This window comes from Pseudophryne corroboree, chromosome 7 (assembly GCF_028390025.1).
Source record: "Pseudophryne corroboree isolate aPseCor3 chromosome 7, aPseCor3.hap2, whole genome shotgun sequence".
In the NCBI taxonomy this organism is placed as follows: Eukaryota; Metazoa; Chordata; class Amphibia; order Anura; family Myobatrachidae; genus Pseudophryne; species Pseudophryne corroboree.
In genome coordinates, this window is record NC_086450.1 from 155,784,820 (window position 1) to 155,804,844 (window position 20,025).

A 20,025-nucleotide genomic window follows, 5' to 3' on the forward strand; every position below is an offset into this window, starting at 1 on the left:
GTGTGTGTGTGTGTGTGTGTGTGTGTGTGTGTCAGGTGTATAGTAGTGGGAGCCCTCACAGCTTTGTTGCCTCCACCACCCTTAATCTGGCCCTACAAATAGGCAACAATTATGACAATATCATATATATGTTTCTTGTCACAATAACTTTATAATATACAAGTGAAGCTGAATCTGTCATTTTTAAGTAGCCTAACAATTTAATGAAGCAAAACTTGGACAACTCCATATTATATATGGCACCAGCTGTATGGCCTATATAACTGCCCTATTTGGATACAAACCAAAAAGGCAGCTGTTGCTAGTGAGTTTCAGCACTTTTACAAATCTGTGTACTTCTAGCAAGTAATAATTGTGTTTATCTGCAATTCAAACTTATTCTTCAAATGATTTGCAGCCCATAATAAATCTGTGACGTTAGTGTAGTGTAATTTTCAGCAATGAGCACTCAGGTGCTTATTCCACGATATGACCAACACTGCACCACAATTTAGGGGGAAGTATATCAAGTGGAGATTTTGCCCATAGCAAGCAACAAGCTTCTACCTATCATTTTACAGAATGTACTTGATAATATTAGTTGCTAATGCTATGGGCATGCGTCTATTTACACAAAACGCCTCCTGTGTTATTTGCATAATTTTGCACAGCTGCTGCGTACATAGATGCAACAACTGTGTGAATAGTGATTCAGTTCCCATGTTTATTTAAATATCACTAACTACAGTATCCTCCACCTATGCATAGTCAAGAATTTCCAGAATCATTTGCATTTGTAAATGTTCAAATATCCCTTTATCCATGCAACCTTACATAATATGTGGTGTATGTGAGAGAATACTAATGGTTTGTCGTTCTGTTACTCTCCTGCCATACAAACAGTAGATGTTTCTGTGGCAGCAGGTAAGGTAATACTTCCTGGATGTAAAGAACAGTGAATAGAATGATTGATCTATTAGATAGATAGATAGATAGATAGATAGATAGATAGATAGATAGATAGATAGATAGATAGATAGACAGACAGACAGACAGACAGGTAGATAGATATCTGTTGGCATGTTTTGTCCCAGGTACATTAAAAGGAGAGACAGCTTAGTTAGCAAGCAAATTAATGCTAGTGATACCTTAATTGATTTTGTGGCTGATTGACCAATAGTGTAGCTTTCACACTATAAGATTCCCTATGGAGCCATGCAGAAGAGAACACTTCACTAAGGCTGGTTCTGCATAATAAAACACTTTAATTCTATGGGGTAATTTACTGATGAACGTGCAATTACAAAAACACAGCTCATCTGTTTCCTATCTAACTATCATGGCAAACTCGTTGATATATGACATCCCCATCAAAGAACTATTAATAATGCAGCCTTGGCGTTTTATTTCCATCTTAGAGACCATCAAAGCCTAGCCAACAACTGAAGACAAAGCAAAAGGAATTGTTTTCAAGTATAAGACTGAATCAGGTTAGGAAATGCTTTAATATGTTTAACCAGCAGTTTATAAATGTTTTGCTGATGACCACTAATACTTGCTGAGTACGGACACAAAACTTTTGTGCTATCATGTTGACTTTAAAAGCCTAATATAACATATTTTCACTGAATTAATTTTTAAAGACAACTGGCAACAAAGAACTGCATCCAGTCATGTCAACGTATAATATATGGTTATTTTGTTTTTATGTAAATATCCAGATAGCCATTTAACCCTACAATTTGACTAGTCTCTCTGAATGTTTGGAAGGCTCTCACATTTTGGGAAGCTGTCCCTTACGGCAGTGAGAGAAGACCTCCCTCCCAGACTCTACGGACTGGATGTAATGGCTTGTGAGACAGCTGGAGCTCCGAGACTCCGGATGAACTTGTAAGTTTTTTTAAAGCAGCAAACGTTTATAAGGCAAAACCTTCTTGGTTTTGCCTTGTATACGTTTGCTGTTTTAAAAAAACATACATCTCGCAAGCCATTACATTTGGCCCTACCTTTCTTAATGAGTGGTCGGGGTCAGGGCTGTCTTAACAGCAGTGTAGGCCCCTTGGCACAGCAATGCACTGGACCCCCCTACCCATCTTCCAGGAGTAGGGGTGGGAGGTGCTATCAGCAGCAGCTTTGACGTTCCACGGGCGGTAGGGGTGTTCTATCTTCCGCTCAGCATGTAGGACCTGGAGCAGTAATTTCTGCTAATTACTCCTTTACTGCACAGATGGGGCTAAACTGTAGAAGGGGGCATTGGGCTGAATGAAGAAACCCTGGTACATGACTTCCAGTGTGGTAGGGGGTGTTTAATATGTAGGGGAGGGGTGGATAGTGGAATGGGCTTAATATTTATCATTTTCCGGAGGGAGGGCAGGTTGCTTGACTGCAGATATCTAAAGATCCTGATAATATATTTCTTAGCTTTGAATGGAATAAAAAAAATAGAGAGTCCCACCTTTCAGACGGTTCTGGGTACTTGGGGATCAGAGTTCAGGAGCCAGAGCAATTCACCAATGAAAACCTAAAACTGCATATTAGGCGTGTGGAGCTGGAGCAGGGACCAGCTGCTTTAAGACTGATATCTCTGGTTCTGCGCATAGTAGAGACAAGCTGCCAGTATCCACCAAAAGGGGGAAGTCATAGCTTTAGGATTACACCCTCAGAAAAACTCTAAGTCAGAGAGAACCCGGGATATCTGGCTGGGAAGAGCAGTGACCACTCTTGGATGGGGACCACTGCTTTCAAGTTGGATATCTCCTTTTCCCCAGGGCCGATTTTAAAAAATCTGGTACCCCTGGAAAGAGGAGACCCTCAGCTATAAGCCTAGCATCCTTATACCCCTTTCTCTAGCATGCAGTGGGCTGCCCAGCACAGGGCAAGGCCACCCCGCATTCCAGCTACTCCGTCCCCGCTAAACAGCAATGCACTTGCATCTGAAAGGTAGCCTCCTGCCTTTGTAACCTATCTGCAAAGGCAATCGCCGGGCCACCATGTTTTGGGTTGCAGCGGCTGCGTATGATGTCACACAGGTGCCACGGCTAACCCCTCAAATGGTCCAGATGCTCCTCCATTGTCCGGACCGCGGCCCACCAATGCCACATCGCCACCTCCAAAACGCTGCGCTGCCACCGCCCTGCCGCTCTCAAACTGTGATCGCATGTGGACGCAGTTCAAGTCCTCGCACAGCGGCATGCGTGCATGCACAGAAGTGCAGAAATCACTGAACAGCGATATCTGCACTTCAGTGTTCAATGCTGAATTAGTCCCACAATTTGCGATCATTGCATCACAATAATCCCACATTTGTCAGAGGAATTAATGAGATCACTGAGGCATAATTCCTTTTCTCACAAATATTTCTTCAGCAGTGCACACAGTTGCCTTTGTACCTCGTGCCTCTGCCTCATTGTTGTGTCTTTTTGAACTGAAACTCAGGGAAATGAAAGACTGCATTTTCTACCAACATTGGCACAGTCAATAAAGTGGCTTCTTCCACTTTCTGCAGAGTATTGAGCAGAAAAAGACATGCTAATTAGAAAATGACAGTTTAAGTACACATTTTCAATCTTAGTTGTTAGAATAATATCAGCTATTGAATGTGAATGACTGTTATTCTGAAGTGTTTTATACTCTATGTAAAATGGACAGCTCATTCAAGTAAATAATTACAGCGTTTCGTATGCAGTAAATCTGCGTCACAGCACATAAAACAACAATGCATTTTGTTTGTTTTTCTCTTGAATTTCAATGATTTTCAGGAGCATTTAAAAGTACATTTATCGCCAATTAGAAGTCTGTGTTAAAAGTGTCTTTATTTTAAGCTTGCAACACACTTGGCAATTGTGTCGGCCATTCTCGACAAATTACATTGAATGTGCCCAAAATGGCTTTCGCTGACCTTCAGTGATGGCTGTGAATGCTTAAAGTGTTTCTTGACTGAAACTGCAGTCAGCAAGTGACAATGGTCATTATGTATGTGCAGTCATCAGCTGGCTCTCTTCAAAAGGTATAGTACTACTGAGGACATGCTATATTCCATATGGAACTCTATGATGTTCCCATGTCAGACTAGGACTGTTAATCATGTTTCTGCAAATGAATGATGCTATTACAATCTTGCTGTGCTAATCTGAATAGGATTCCATAAAAATAGGCAGATCAGTGTAACATTAACAGCTTGATATCGTGCAGCAGAAACTCACTGGCTTGGGTCATGCTGCAGAATTTGTAGCATTATATGAGTCCCCACTGAGAATAGTTATTTTGAACCAGAATACTACTTATGCAATATTTTTGGAAACCTAATATATATCTAAAACAATTAACAGATGTTGTATGCAATTGGCTTAATTTCTTCACATGCGTTTGCATAATACTCAGCACCATTCTTCATAATCTATTCAAGCTTGTATTCCAAGCTTTTATTGCCTTTCAGACACATGAAAATTGGTTCCTGGAAGTGTAGCTTTCATGGCAGTGTGAAAACAGCCATTTATTTTCACTCGCAATTCATCTGCAAACACTCACCATATGTAATTAATATGTGATGTTCTGTTTGAAGTTTACTGGACACTGTATTTGTGAATACTCGCAGGCTGCAGCAGTCTGAACAAACCTGCATCTATAATACAGCAACCTCTGGCTACCAAGATCTTGATGCTAAGTTGGATGATAAAAAAGGCGTGCATACAAAACGTATTTATGGCCATATGCTGAAGTGTATACATTGAAACATTATGATACATGTAGGTCTACGTCAGTAACCTCAGTGCCTAGTTTACAACAAGCATAATCAAAATAAATTCATTGTTAAATGTGAATAAAATAAACCTCACAAATACAGAACATATAGCTGCCCTTCTTATGGACGAATGTAAAAATATTTTTTCCCAAAAATATACTCACAAGATCATAACCTAGGCACAAAGAAGATGGAAAAACACTATAAACTTGATTAGTATGTCTGAAATCAGAAGTGCTTTGCTAGCGACCATTATCAGCGTTTATTTGCACCTCCTTAGTCACATGCAAAAGATACTGCTTTTACAGTCAATGTCATATGTGTCATTTTACCAGTCTGCATTTATCCCACCTCCTCAGGTATGAACAATCCAGTGGCAGAATTTGTGAGTGGAAGGCCTAGCTGCAAAAATATAATTTGTGCCCCGGCTCCTCCACCCCATCTCAACTTCACAATATGCCACACGACAATGGGTAACAGGGAAAGGCAGAGGGTGACAGGGAAAGGCAGAGGGTGACAGGGGGCTTGTACTTTGGTAGGGGCAGGATATAAGTCATTGCTGGTCTGGGCAGCAGCGGGCCCCTTAGTTCTCAGGGGCCCTGGTGCAATGCATCTGCTGCACCAAGTGTAGTTCCGCCTCTAAAGCAGTCGTGATTGTCAGATTCAGGCAAATTTGCTTAGCTGCCGATGTATGCCACCAGTTTTCTGACCATCCAATAAGAGACTTAGGGGGAGATGTACTAAGCCTTGAAAAGCGATATATTTCACGGTGATAAAGTACCATCCAATCAGCTCCTAACTGCCATGTTACAGACTGAGGTTTGAAAAATGACAGGAGCTAGTTGGTTGGTACTTTATCACTTTGAAATGTATCACTTTTCAAGGCTTAGTACATCTGGCCCTTAAATACCAAATTATACTTTACAGGTTACAAAGCTGTGAACGGATAAACAAATTACTAACACAAAACAGTAATGTACAGTATTATGGGTATTATGGAACATCTCACTACAAATGGATCACTTTTGGTATAGTTGTGGGCGCATCCATTTTGCCAATGCTCTACACACAGGTAATGGTGCCATCTATTTTCTTTTTAACCTGGTGGGTCTTCATCGTCCCAGATATTTATTTATTTGGGCTTAATAAATATTGAATGAACAAACCATGTATATCATTATGTCACTATTGCTCACTACCCCAATTCAAACGCTAGCAGCAAGGCATAAGAAGCCTAGATATAACATTAATTGAGAAACGACTATTGACATATAAACAAAACAAAATAATTCAAATTGATCTATTGCTACAACATAGTCATAAAAAAAGCTAAAGGACTAAAGATTGATTTTCAGAAAGAGATACTAAAATTGCTCCTTTTTGAGGTGACATCTCAAAATGGACTATACACAAAGAAAAACCATGGGGCTTTAGTAATAGCCTGCGAGCTACCCACTCTGCGTGGGCGTTAATACGGCAGACTTCTCGGAATTTGTGCAGAGTAGGTATCTTGCAGGCTATTACATAAGCCCCTATATCTTCATTTAAAAAAAAAAACTCTCTAAAGCCTGCAAAGGACGGAGATTTGAACCTCATAGTATTGCCTATGACCAAGTCTCATGTATTAAGTTATTTTGTCTCTTAAATTCCTTAACAGTAACACATTGTCAAAAAAGCAAATGGGAGGACAGGCCAGAAAAAAGTACAATGCAATATTATATATGGACACATATTTGACTTACAACCAAATAATTGTTTTAAGAATATAAAGATTCAAACTATATTAACAGATACAGAATAGGATGAAAAAAATAGTTTGGAAGAGGATGTTTATTTTTTTATTTTTTTTTTAAATTTGTACAGTATGTCTGTAAGTGAGGCAGGAATTAGAGATGAGCGGGTTCGGTTTCTCTGAATCCGAACCCGCCAGAACTTCATGTTTTTTTTCACGGGTCCGAGCGACTCGGATCTTCCCGCCTTGCTCGGTTAACCCGAGCGCGCCCGAACGTCATCATGACGCTGTCGGATTCTCGCGAGGCTCGGATTCTATAGCGAGACTCGGATTCTATATAAGGAGCCGCGCGTCGCCGCCATTTTCACACGTGCATTGAGATTGATAGGGAGAGGACGTGGCTGGCGTCCTCTCCATTTAGATTATAAGAGACTGAGAGAGATTTACTGGAGCTGACTAGGAGGAGTACTGTTACTGTAGAAGTGTAGAGACTGAGTGGAGAGAGTTTACTAGTGAGGACAGTGCAGTTTACTTTATAATCCGTTCTCTGCCTGAAAAAAGCGATACACAGCACACAGTGACTCAGTCACATACCATATCTGTGTGCACTGCTCAGGCTCAGGCCAGTGTGCTGCATCATCTATTATCTATATATAATATTATATATATCTGTCTGACTGCTCAGCTCACACAGCTTATAATTGTGGGGGAGACTGGGGAGCACTACTGCAGTGCCAGTTATAGGTTATAGCAGGAGCCAGGAGTACATAATATATTATATAGTGAGTGACCACCAGACACACAGTGCAGTTTATTTAATATATCCGTTCTCTGCCTGAAAAAAGCGATACACACAGTGACTCAGTCAGTCACATACCATATCTGTGTGCACTGCTCAGGCTCAGGCCAGTGTGCTGCATCATCTATTATCTATATATAATATTATATATATCTGTCTGACTGCTCAGCTCACACAGCTTATAATTGTGGGGGAGACTGGGGAGCACTACTGCAGTGCCAGTTATAGGTTATAGCAGGAGCCAGGAGTACATAATATATTATATAGTGAGTGACCACCAGACACACAGTGCAGTTTATTTAATATATCCGTTCTCTGCCTGAAAAAAGCGATACACACAGTGACTCAGTCAGTCACATACCATATCTGTGTGCACTGCTCAGGCTCAGGCCAGTGTGCTGCATCATCTATTATCTATATATAATATTATATATATCTGTCTGACTGCTCAGCTCACACAGCTTATAATTGTGGGGGAGACTGGGGAGCACTACTGCAGTGCCAGTTATAGGTTATAGCAGGAGCCAGGAGTACATAATATATTATATAGTGAGTGACCACCAGACACACAGTGCAGTTTATTTAATATATCCGTTCTCTGCCTGAAAAAAGCGATACACACAGTGACTCAGTCAGTCACATACCATATCTGTGTGCACTGCTCAGGCTCAGGCCAGTGTGCTGCATCATCTATTATCTATATATAATATTATATATATCTGTCTGACTGCTCAGCTCACACAGCTTATAATTGTGGGGGAGACTGGGGAGCACTACTGCAGTGCCAGTTATAGGTTATAGCAGGAGCCAGGAGTACATAATATATTATATAGTGAGTGACCACCAGACACACAGTGCAGTTTATTTAATATATCCGTTCTCTGCCTGAAAAAAGCGATACACACAGTGACTCAGTCAGTCACATACCATATCTGTGTGCACTGCTCAGGCTCAGGCCAGTGTGCTGCATCATCTATATATATTATATATTTGTCTGACTGCTCAGCTCACACAGCTTATAATTGTGGGGGAGACTGGGGAGCACTACTGCAGTGCCAGTTATAGGTTATAGCAGGAGCCAGGAGTACATATTATATTAAAATTAAACAGTGCACACTTTTGCTGCAGGAGTGCCACTGCCAGTGTGACTGACCAGTGACCTGACCACACTGACCACCAGTATAGTTCGTAGTATACTTATATTGTGATTGCCTGAAAAAGTTAAACACTCGTCGTGTGACTTCACTTGTGTGTTTTTTTTTTTTTTATTCTATAAAAATAAAACTCATTCTGCTGACAGACAGTGTCCAGCAGGTCCGTCATTATATAATATATAATATATACCTGTCCGGCTGCAGTAGTGATATATATATATTTTTTATACCATTTATCATCCAGTCGCAGCAGACACAGTACGGTAGTTCACGGCTGTGGCTACCTCTGTGTCTCTGCACTCGGCAGGCAGTCCGTCCATAATTGTAATACCACCTAACCGTGGATTTTTTTCATTCTTCTTTATACATACATAGTTACATAGACATCTTCTCTTTATCAACCAGTCTATATTAGCTGCAGACACAGTACAGTACGGTAGTTCACGGCTGTGGCTACCTCTGTGTCTGCACTCGGCAGGCAGTCCGTCCATAATTGTATACCACCTAACCGTGGATTTTTTTCAGTCTTCTTTATACATACATAGTTACATAGACATCTTCTCTTTATCAACCAGTCTATATTAGCTGCAGACACAGTACAGTACGGTAGTTCACGGCTGTGGCTACCTCTGTGTCTGCAGTCGGCAGGCAGTCCATAATTGTATACTAGTATCCATCTCCATTGTTTACCTGAGGTGCCTTTTAGTTGTGCCTATTAAAATATGGAGAACAAAAATGTTGAGGTTCCAAAATTAGGGAAAGATCAAGATCCACTTCCACCTCGTGCTGAAGCTGCTGCCACTAGTCATGGCCGAGACGATGAAATGCCAGCAACGTCGTCTGCCAAGGCCGATGCCCAATGTCATAGTACAGAGCATGTCAAATCCAAAACACCAAATATCAGAAAAAAAAGGACTCCAAAACCTAAAATAAAATTGTCGGAGGAGAAGCGTAAACTTGCCAATATGCCATTTACCACACGGAGTGGCAAGGAACGGCTGAGGCCCTGGCCTATGTTCATGGCTAGTGGTTCAGCTTCACATGAGGATGGAAGCACTCAGCCTCTCGCTAGAAAAATGAAAAGACTCAAGCTGGCAAAAGCAGCACAGCAAAGAACTGTGCATTCTTCGAAATCCCAAATCCACAAGGAGAGTCCAATTGTGTCGGTTGCGATGCCTGACCTTCCCAACACTGGACGTGAAGAGCATGCGCCTTCCACCATTTGCACGCCCCCTGCAAGTGCTGGAAGGAGCACCCGCAGTCCAGTTCCTGATAGTCAGATTGAAGATGTCAGTGTTGAAGTACACCAGGATGAGGAGGATATGGGTGTTGCTGGCGCTGGGGAGGAAATTGACCAGGAGGATTCTGATGGTGAGGTGGTTTGTTTAAGTCAGGCACCCGGGGAGACACCTGTTGTCCGTGGGAGGAATATGGCCGTTGACATGCCAGGTGAAAATACCAAAAAAATCAGCTCTTCGGTGTGGAGGTATTTCACCAGAAATGCGGACAACAGGTGTCAAGCCGTGTGTTCCCTTTGTCAAGCTGTAATAAGTAGGGGTAAGGACGTTAACCACCTCGGAACATCCTCCCTTATACGTCACCTGCAGCGCATTCATAATAAGTCAGTGACAAGTTCAAAAACTTTGGGTGACAGCGGAAGCAGTCCACTGACCAGTAAATCCCTTCCTCTTGTAACCAAGCTCACGCAAACCACCCCACCAACTCCCTCAGTGTCAATTTCCTCCTTCCCCAGGAATGCCAATAGTCCTGCAGGCCATGTCACTGGCAATTCTGACGAGTCCTCTCCTGCCTGGGATTCCTCCGATGCATCCTTGCGTGTAACGCCTACTGCTGCTGGCGCTGCTGTTGTTGCCGCTGGGAGTCGATGGTCATCCCAGAGGGGAAGTCGTAAGCCCACTTGTACTACTTCCAGTAAGCAATTGACTGTTCAACAGTCCTTTGCGAGGAAGATGAAATATCACAGCAGTCATCCTACTGCAAAGCGGATAACTGAGTCCTTGACAACTATGTTGGTGTTAGACGTGCGTCCGGTATCCGCCGTTAGTTCACAGGGAACTAGACAATTTATTGAGGCAGTGTGCCCCCGTTACCAAATACCATCTAGGTTCCACTTCTCTAGGCAGGCGATACCGAGAATGTACACGGACGTCTGAAAAAAACTCACCAGTGTCCTAAAAAATGCAGTTGTACCCAATGTCCACTTAACCACGGACATGTGGACAAGTGGAGCAGGGCAGGGTCAGGACTATATGACTGTGACAGCCCACTGGGTAGATGTATGGACTCCCGCCGCAAGAACAGCAGCGGCGGCACCAGTAGCAGCATCTCGCAAACGCCAACTCTTTCCTAGGCAGGCTACGCTTTGTATCACCGCTTTCCAGAATACGCACACAGCTGAAAACCTCTTACGGCAACTGAGGAAGATCATCGCGGAATGGCTTACCCCAATTGGACTCTCCTGTGGATTTGTGGCATCGGACAACGCCAGCAATATTGTGTGTGCATTAAATATGGGCAAATTCCAGCATGTCCCATGTTTTGCACATACCTTGAATTTGGTGGTGCAGAATTTTTTAAAAAACGACAGGGGCGTGCAAGAGATGCTGTCGGTGGCCAGAAGAATTGCGGGACACTTTCGGCGTACAGGCACCACGTACAGAAGACTGGAGCACCACCAAAAACTACTGAACCTGCCCTGCCATCATCTGAAGCAAGAAGTGGTAACGAGGTGGAATTCAACCCTCTATATGCTTCAGAGGTTGGAGGAGCAGCAAAAGGCCATTCAAGCCTATACAATTGAGCACGATATAGGAGGTGGAATGCACCTGTCTCAAGTGCAGTGGAGAATGATTTCAACGTTGTGCAAGGTTCTGATTAGAGATGAGCGGGTTCGGTTTCTTTGAATCCGAACCCGCACGAACTTCACTTTTTTTTCCACGGGTCCGAGCGACTCGGATCTTCCCGCCTTGCTCGGTTAACCCGAGCGCGCCCGAACGTCATCATGACGCTGTCGGATTCTCGCGAGGCTCGGATTCTATCGCGAGACTCGGATTCTATATAAGGAGCCGCGCGTCGCCGCCATTTTCACTCGTGCATTGAGATTGATAGGGAGAGGACGTGTCTGGCGTCCTCTCCATTAGAATAGAGATAGATAGATTAGATAGAGAGAGATTGTGCAGAGTCGCAGACAGAGTTAGTTTACCACAGTCAGTGACCAGTGCAGCAGCTAGTTAACTTTTATTTAATATAATATATCCGTTCACTTCTCTCTGCTATATCCGTTCTCTGCCTGAAAAAAAAAACGATACACAGCACAGTCAGTCACACAGTGTGACTCAGTCTGTGTGCACTCAGCTCAGCCCAGTGTGCTGCACAGTCATCAATGTATAAATTAAAAGCTTATAATTAATTGTGGGGGAGACTGGGGAGCACTGCAGGTTGTTAGCAGGAGCCAGGAGTACAATTATATTAATTAACAGTGCACACTTTTGCTGCAGGAGTGGTGACCAGTGCCTGACCACCAGTATAGTATTGTTGTATACTACTAATATCTCTTTAAATATCAACCAGTCTATATTAGCAGCAGACACAGTACAGTGCGGTAGTTCACGGCTGTGGCTACCTCTGTGTCGGCACACGGCAGGCAGTCCGTCCGACCAGAATTGTATTATTTATTATTATATACCTACCACCTAACCGTGGTTTTTTTTTCATTCTTTATACCGTCATAGTGTCATCCTAATTGTTACGAGTATACTACTATCTCTTTATCAACCAGTGTACAGTGCGGTAGTTCACGGCTGTGGCTACCTCTGTGTCGGCACACGGCAGGCAGTCCGTCCGACCAGAATTGTATTATTTATTATTATATACCTACCACCTAACCGTGTTTTTTTTTTCATTCTTTATACCGTCATAGTGTCATCCTAATTGTTACGAGTATACTACTATCTCTTTATCAACCAGTGTACAGTGCGGTAGTTCACGGCTGTGGCTACCTCTGTGTCGGCACACGGCAGGCAGTCCGTCCGACCAGAATTGTATTATTTATTATTATATACCTACCACCTAACCGTGGTTTTTTTTTCATTCTTTATACCGTCATAGTGTCATCCTAATTGTTACGAGTATACTACTATCTCTTTATCAACCAGTGTACAGTGCGGTAGTTCACGGCTGTGGCTACCTCTGTGTCGGCACACGGCAGGCAGTCCGTCCGACCAGAATTGTATTATTTATTATTATATACCTACCACCTAACCGTGGTTTTTTTTTCATTCTTTATACCGTCATAGTGTCATCCTAATTGTTACGAGTATACTACTATCTCTTTATCAACCAGTGTACAGTGCGGTAGTTCACGGCTGTGGCTACCTCTGTGTCGGCACACGGCAGGCAGTCCGTCCGACCAGAATTGTATTATTTATTATTATATACCTACCACCTAACCGTGGTTTTTTTTTCATTCTTTATACCGTCATAGTGTCATCCTAATTGTTACGAGTATACTACTATCTCTTTATCAACCAGTGTACAGTGCGGTAGTTCACGGCTGTGGCTACCTCTGTGTCGGCACACGGCAGGCAGTCCGTCCGACCAGAATTGTATTATTTATTATTATATACCTACCACCTAACCGTGGTTTTTTTTTCATTCTTTATACCGTCATAGTGTCATCCTAATTGTTACGAGTATACTACTATCTCTTTATCAACCAGTGTACAGTGCGGTAGTTCACGGCTGTGGCTACCTCTGTGTCGGCACACGGCAGGCAGTCCGTCCGACCAGAATTGTATTATTTATTATTATATACCTACCACCTAACCGTGGTTTTTTTTTCATTCTTTATACCGTCATAGTGTCATCCTAATTGTTACGAGTATACTACTATCTCTTTATCAACCAGTGTACAGTGCGGTAGTTCACGGCTGTGGCTACCTCTGTGTCGGCAGTCGGCAGGCAGTCCGTCCATCCATAATTGTATTATTATTATAATATATACCACCTAACCGTGGTTTTTTTTTCATTCTTTATACCGTCGTCATAGTGTCATACTAGTTGTTACGAGTATACTACTATCTCTTTATCAACCAGTGTACAGTGCGGTAGTTCACGGCTGTGGCTACCTCTGTGTCGGCAGTCGGCAGGCAGTCCGTCCATCCATAATTGTATTATTATTATAATATATACCACCTAACCGTGGTTTTTTTTTCATTCTTTATACCGTCGTCATAGTGTCATACTAGTTGTTACGAGTATACTACTATCTCTTTATCAACCAGTGTACAGTGCGGTAGTTCACGGCTGTGGCTACCTCTGTGTCGGCAGTCGGCAGGCAGTCCGTCCATCCATAATTGTATTATTATTATAATATATACCACCTAACCGTGGTTTTATTTTCATTCTTTATACCGTCGTCATAGTGTCATACTAGTTGTTACGAGTATACTACTATCTCTTTATCAACCAGTGTACAGTGCGGTAGTTCACGGCTGTGGCTACCTCTGTGTCGGCAGTCGGCAGGCAGTCCGTCCATCCATAATTGTATTATTATTATAATATATACCACCTAACCGTGGTTTTTTTTTCATTCTTTATACCGTCGTCATAGTGTCATACTAGTTGTTACGAGTATACTACTATCTCTTTATCAACCAGTGTACAGTGCGGTAGTTCACGGCTGTGGCTACCTCTGTGTCGGCAGTCGGCAGGCAGTCCGTCCATCCATAATTGTATTATTATTATAATATATACCACCTAACCGTGGTTTTTTTTTCATTCTTTATACCGTCGTCATAGTGTCATACTAGTTGTTACGAGTATACTACTATCTCTTTATCAACCAGTGTACAGTGCGGTAGTTCACGGCTGTGGCTACCTCTGTGTCGGCAGTCGGCAGGCAGTCCGTCCATCCATAATTGTATTATTATTATAATATATACCACCTAACCGTGGTTTTTTTATACCACCTAACCGTGGCAGTCCGTCCATAATTGTATACTAGTATCCAATCCATCCATCTCCATTGTTTACCTGAGGTGCCTTTTAGTTCTGCCTATAAAATATGGAGAACAAAAAAGTTGAGGTTCCAAAATTAGGGAAAGATCAAGATCCACTTCCACCTCGTGCTGAAGCTGCTGCCACTAGTCATGGCCGAGACGATGAAATGCCAGCAACGTCGTCTGCCAAGGCCGATGCCCAATGTCATAGTACAGAGCATGTCAAATCCAAAACACCAAATATCAGAAAAAAAAGGACTCCAAAACCTAAAATAAAATTGTCGGAGGAGAAGCGTAAACTTGCCAATATGCCATTTACCACACGGAGTGGCAAGGAACGGCTGAGGCCCTGGCCTATGTTCATGGCTAGTGGTTCAGCTTCACATGAGGATGGAAGCACTCAGCCTCTCGCTAGAAAACTGAAAAGACTCAAGCTGGCAAAAGCACCGCAAAGAACTGTGCGTTCTTTGAAATCCCAAATCCACAAGGAGAGTCCAATTGTGTCGTTTGCGATGCCTGACCTTCCCAACACTGGACGTGAAGAGCATGCGCCTTCCACTATTTGCATGCCCCCTGCAAGTGCTGGAAGGAGCACCCGCAGTCCAGTTCCTGATAGTCAGATTGAAGATGTCAGTGTTGAAGTACACCAGGATGAGGAGGATATGGGTGTTGCTGGCGCTGGGGAGGAAATTGACCAGGAGGATTCTGATGGTGAGGTGGTTTGTTTAAGTCAGGCACCCGGGGAGACACCTGTTGTCCGTGGGAGGAATATGGCCGTTGACATGCCAGGTGAAAATACCAAAAAAATCAGCTCTTCGGTGTGGAGGTATTTCACCAGAAATGCGGACAACAGGTGTCAAGCCGTGTGTTCCCTTTGTCAAGCTGTAATAAGTAGGGGTAAGGACGTTAACCACCTCGGAACATCCTCCCTTATACGTCACATGCAGCGCATTCATAATAAGTCAGTGACAAGTTCAAAAACTTTGGGTGACAGCGGAAGCAGTCCACTGACCAGTAAATCCCTTCCTCTTGTAACCAAGCTCACGCAAACCACCCCACCAACTCCCTCAGTGTCAATTTCCTCCTTCCCCAGGAATGCCAATAGTCCTGCAGGCCATGTCACTGGCAAGTCTGACGAGTCCTCTCCTGCCTGGGATTCCTCCGATGCATCCTTGCGTGTAACGCCTACTGCTGCTGGCGCTGCTGTTGTTGCCGCTGGGAGTCGATGGTCATCCCAGAGGGGAAGTCGTAAGCCCACTTGTACTACTTCCAGTAAGCAATTGACTGTTCAACAGTCCTTTGCGAGGAAGATGAAATATCACAGCAGTCATCCTACTGCAAAGCGGATAACTGAGGCCTTGGCATCCTGGGTGGTGAGAAACGTGGTTCCGGTATCCATCATTACTGCAGAGCCAACTAGAGACTTGTTGGAGGTACTGTGTCCCCGGTACCAAATACCATCTAGGTTCCATTTCTCTAGGCAGGCGATACCGAAAATGTACACAGACCTCAGAAAAAGAGTCACCAGTGTCCTAAAAAATGCAGCTGTACCCAATGTCCACTTAACCACGGACATGTGGACAAGTGGAGCAGGGCAGGGTCAGGACTATATGACTGTGACAGCCCACTGGGTAGATGTATGGACTCCCGCCGCAAGAACAGCAGCGGCGGCACCAGTAGCAGCATCTCGCAAACGCCAACTCTTTCCTAGGCAGGCTACGCTTTGTATCACCGCTTTCCAGAATACGCACACAGCTGAAAACCTCTTACGGCAACTGAGGAAGATCATCGCGGAATGGCTTACCCCAATTGGACTCTCCTGTGGATTTGTGGCATCGGACAACGCCAGCAATATTGTGTGTGCATTAAATCTGGGCCAATTCCAGCACGTCCCATGTTTTGCACATACCTTGAATTTGGTGGTGCAGAATTTTTTAAAAAACGACAGGGGCGTGCAAGAGATGCTGTCGGTGGCCAGAAGAATTGCGGGACACTTTCGGCGTACAGGCACCACGTACAGAAAACTGGAGCACCACCAAAAACTACTGAACCTGCCCTGCCATCATCTGAAGCAAGAAGTGGTAACGAGGTGGAATTCAACCCTCTATATGCTTCAGAGGTTGGAGGAGCAGCAAAAGGCCATTCAAGCCTATACAATTGAGCACGATATAGTAGGTGGAATGCACCTGTCTCAAGTGCAGTGGAGAATGATTTCAACGTTGTGCAAGGTTCTGATGCCCTTTGAACTTGCCACACGTGAAGTCAGTTCAGACACTGCCAGCCTGAGTCAGGTCATTCCCCTCATCAGGCTTTTGCAGAAGAAGCTGGAGGCATTGAAGAAGGAGCTAACACGGAGCGATTCCGCTAGGCATGTGGGACTTGTGGATGCAGCCCTTAATTCGCTTAACAAGGATTCACGGGTGGTCAATCTGTTGAAATCAGAGCACTACATTTTGGCCACCGTGCTCGATCCTAGATTTAAAGCCTACCTTGGATCTCTCTTTCCGGCAGACACAGGTCTGCTGGGGTTGAAAGACCTGCTGGTGACAAAATTGTCAAGTCAAGCGGAACGCGACCTGTCAACATCTCCTCCTTCACATTCTCCCGCAACTGGGGGTGCGAGGAAAAGGCTCAGAATTCCGAGCCCACCCGCTGGCGGTGATGCAGGGCAGTCTGGAGCGACTGCTGATGCTGACATCTGGTCCGGACTGAAGGACCTGACAACGATTACGGACATGTCGTCTACTGTCACTGCATATGATTCTCTCAACATTGATAGAATGGTGGAGGATTATATGAGTGACCGCATCCAAGTAGGCACGTCACACAGTCCGTACTTATACTGGCAGGAAAAAGAGGCAATTTGGAGGCCCTTGCACAAACTGGCTTTATTCTACCTAAGTTGCCCTCCCACAAGTGTGTACTCCGAAAGAGTGTTTAGTGCCGCCGCTCACCTTGTCAGCAATCGGCGTACGAGGTTACATCCAGAAAATGTGGAGAAGATGATGTTCATTAAAATGAATTATAATCAATTCCTCCGCGGAGACATTGACCAGCAGCAATTGCCTCCACAAAGTACACAGGGAGCTGAGATGGTGGATTCCAGTGGGGACGAATTGATAATCTGTGAGGAGGGGGATGTACACGGTGATATATCGGAGGGTGAAGATGAGGTGGACATCTTGCCTCTGTAGAGCCAGTTTGTGCAAGGAGAGATTAATTGCTTCTTTTTTGGGGGGGGTCCAAACCAACCCGTCATATCAGTCACAGTCGTGTGGCAGACCCTGTCACTGAAATGATGGGTTGGTTAAAGTGTGCATGTCCTGTTTTGTTTATACAACATAAGGGTGGGTGGGAGGGCCCAAGGATAATTCCATCTTGCACCTCTTTTTTCTTTTCTTTTTCTTTGCATCATGTGCTGATTGGGGAGGGTTTTTTGGAAGGGACATCCTGCGTGACACTGCAGTGCCACTCCTAGATGGGCCCGGTGTTTGTGTCGGCCACTAGGGTCGCTAATCTTACTCACACAGCTACCTCATTGCGCCTCTTTTTTTCTTTGCGTCATGTGCTGTTTGGGGAGGGTTTTTTGGAAGGGACATCCTGCGTGACACTGCAGTGCCACTCCTAGATGTGCCCGGTGTTTGTGTCGGCCACTAGGGTCGCTAATCTTACTCACACAGTCAGCTACCTCATTGCGCCTCTTTTTTTCTTTGCGTCATGTGCTGTTTGGGGAGGGTTTTTTGGAAGGGCCATCCTGCGTGACACTGCAGTGCCACTCCTAGATGGGCCCGGTGTTTGTGTCGGCCACTAGGGTCGCTTATCTTACTCACACAGCGACCTCGGTGCAAATTTTAGGACTAAAAATAATATTGTGACGTGTGATGTGTTCAGAATAGGCTGAAAATGAGTGTAAATTATGTTTTTTGAGGTTAATAATACTTTGGGATCAAAATTACCCCCAAATTCTATGATTTAAGCTGTTTTTTAGGGTTTTTTTAAAAAAACACCCGAATCCAAAACACACCCGAATCCGACAAAAAAAATTCGGTGAGGTTTTGCCAAAACGCGGTCGAACCCAAAACACGGCCGCGGAACCGAACCCAAAACCAAAACACAAAACCCGAAAAATTTCCGGCGCTCATCTCTAGTTCTGATGCCCTTTGAACTTGCCACACGTGAAGTCAGTTCAGACACTGCCAGCCTGAGTCAGGTCATTCCCCTCATCAGGCTTTTGCAGAAGAAGCTGGGGGCATTGAAGAAGGAGCTAAAAGGGAGCGATTCCGCTAGGCATGTGGGACTTGTGGATGCAGCCCTTAATTCGCTTAACAAGGATTCACGGGTGGTCAATCTGTTGAAATCAGAGCACTACATTTTGGCCACCGTGCTCGATCCTAGATTTAAAGCCTACCTTGGATCTCTCTTTCCGGCAGACACAAGTCTGCTGGGGTTGAAAGACCTGCTGGTGACAAAATTGTCAAGTCAAGCGGAACGCGACCTGTCAACATCTCCTCCTTCACATTCTCCCGCAACTGGGGGTGCGAGGAAAAGGCTCAGAATTCCGAGCCCACCCGCTGGCGGTGATGCAGGGCAGTCTGGAGCGACTGCTGATGCTGACATCTGGTCCGGACTGAAGGACCTGACAACGATTACGGACATGTCGTCTACTGTCACTGCATATGATTCTCTCAACATTGATAGAATGGTGGAGGATTATATGAGTGACCGCATCCAAGTAGGCACGTCACACAGTCCGTACTTATACTGGCAGGAAAAAGAGGCAATTTGGAGGCCCTTGCACAAACTGGCTTTATTCTACCTAAGTTGCCCTCCCACAAGTGTGTACTCCGAAAGAGTGTTTAGTGCCGCCGCTCACCTTGTCAGCAATCGGCGTACGAGGTTACATCCAGAAAATGTGGAGAAGATGATGTTCATTAAAATGAATTATAATCAATTCCTCCGCGGAGACATTGACCAGCAGCAATTGCCTCCACAAAGTACACAGGGAGCTGAGATGGTGGATTCCAGTGGGGACGAATTGATAATCTGTGAGGAGGGGGATGTACACGGTGATATATCGGAGGGTGAAGATGAGGTGGACATCTTGCCTCTGTAGAGCCAGTTTGTGCAAGGAGAGATTAATTGCTTCTTTTTTGGGGGGGGGTCCAAACCAACCCGTCATATCAGTCACAGTCGTGTGGCAGACCCTGTCACTGAAATGATGGGTTGGTTAAAGTGTGCATGTCCTGTTTTGTTTATACAACATAAGGGTGGGTGGGAGGGCCCAAGGACAATTCCATCTTGCACCTCTTTTTTCTTTTCTTTTTCTTTGCATCATGTGCTGATTGGGGAGGGTTTTTTGGAAGGGACATCCTGCGTGACACTGCAGTGCCACTCCTAGATGGGCCCGGTGTTTGTGTCGGCCACTAGGGTCGCTAATCTTACTCACACAGCTACCTCATTGCGCCTCTTTTTTTCTTTGCGTCATGTGCTGTTTGGGGAGGGTTTTTTGGAAGGGCCATCCTGCGTGACACTGCAGTGCCACTCCTAGATGGGCCCGGTGTTTGTGTCGGCCACTAGGGTCGCTAATCTTACTCACACAG

At 44.4% G+C, this 20,025-nt stretch overlaps 1 long non-coding RNA gene across 2 annotated transcripts in view; it reads left to right on the plus strand.

The window, feature by feature from the left end:
• LOC134943474 (uncharacterized) overlaps positions 1-20,025 on the plus strand; it is a 76,734-nt gene that overhangs the window by 18,993 nt on the left and 37,716 nt on the right. For both annotated transcript variants that reach the window (XR_010181559.1, XR_010181560.1), the window contains exon 2: positions 1,398-1,469. This is a non-coding gene — a long non-coding RNA (uncharacterized LOC134943474). The remainder of the gene's footprint in view (positions 1-1,397; positions 1,470-20,025) is intronic.